We start from the raw sequence: 1,779 nt of genomic DNA on the forward strand, positions 1-1,779 counted from the left end.
TTGTAGAAGTTTGAAGTTTTAAGTTCATTAAGTTTGAATTGGAGTGCAATTCATATTTTTGTCGTTGTTTGATGTGATTTGAGGGCTCGACTAAGTTCGTATGGTATTTGAGGACTTATTTGTATGTTTGGTTGAGGTCCCGGGGGCCTCGGGTGGATTCTGGGTGGTTAACGAACCAGGATTGGACTTGTGATGATTGGTGAAGCTGGGCATCATCTGGTGCAATCGCACCTGCGGAGTCCCCCCTCGTAGGTGCGAGCTCGCAGAAGCGGGATTTGAGGAACTGGCCAGGAATCGCACGTGTGAGGGAAATACCGCAATTGCGAGCATGCAGAAGCGCTTGATGTTCCGCAGAAGCGGAGAGTGAGCTGGAAGGGGAAGTCTACTGAAGCGGACAATGTTTGCAGTGCACACTCGTAGGTACAACCTTCTAATCGCAGAAGAGGACCTAGGTGTTTTAAGTCAAGTCTGCACCTACCATCACTGAACCGCCTAAAGTCTTCTTTATATCAACCTTGATACCATCACTAGATACCGTGTGACCCAAGAATGCTAATTAATCCAACCAAAACTTTTACTTGGAAAGCTTATACAACTCTTTCTCCCTTAGAATCGGAAGTACAATCCTCAAATGCTACTCATGCTCTTCCCTACTATGGGAATATACCAAGATATCACTAATTAATAAAATGACTAAAGAATCCAAATATGGATAGACATACACTGTTCATCAAATGCATGAAAGTTGTTGGAGCATTAATCAAACCAAAAGGCAGCACCAAGAACCCATTTTGTCCATAACGAGTCCTAAAACCCATTTTAGGAATGTCAGAAGTGTTAATCTTCAACCGATGATCACCCAATCTCAAATCAATCTTCAAGAACACCTTGGCCCCCTGAAGTTGATCAAACAAATAATTAATACAAGGCAATTGATCCTTGTTCTTAATAGTGACCTTGTTCAACTGCTTGCAATCAATGCACATCCACATAGACCCATCCTTCTGTTTCACAAATAACTTCGGTGCACCCCAAGGAGATACACTACGCCTGATGAATCCCTTATCCAGCAACTCTTGCAACCACTCCTTCAACTCAGATGGGGCCATACAGTGTCAGGGAATAGATACGGGCTGAGTTATCAAGACCAAATCAATACCAAAATTAATATCCCTATCTGGTGGCATGCCCGGTAGGTCTGCAGGAAACACATGTGAAAACTCCCTCACTACTTGGATTGAATCAACAATAGGAGTCTCAGTACTAGTATTTCTAACAAATCCCAGATGCACCAAACATCCCTTCTCAACCATCCGCTGAACCTTCAAAATGAGATCACCTCACTAGGGTTGGGACCAAGAGAACCCTTCCATTCTAACCTTGGCAACCTATGATAGCCAATGTCACAGTCTTAGTGTGACAATCCAGAATATCATGATGCAAAGATAGTCAATACATACCCAAATTCACTTGAAAATCTACCTTATTTAGCAACAGAAGATCAATTTTAGTCTCGTAACCCCCAATAATAACCACATAAGACCGATTAACACAATCCACCATAATAGAATCATTGACGCGTGTAGATACATAAATAGGAATATCAAGAGAACCATGAGGCATATCCTAATAAGGAGCAAAATAGGATGACACAAATGAATAGGTAGACCCTGGATCACACAACACATAAACATATCTATGACAGACTGAAATTGTACCTATGATTAAAGTATAGAGGCCATTGCCTTGGGCCTACCTTGATGTAACGATCCGGCCGAC

Source organism: Nicotiana tabacum, chromosome 14, assembly GCF_000715075.1.
Source record: "Nicotiana tabacum cultivar K326 chromosome 14, ASM71507v2, whole genome shotgun sequence".
NCBI lineage: Eukaryota > Viridiplantae > Streptophyta > Magnoliopsida > Solanales > Solanaceae > Nicotiana > Nicotiana tabacum.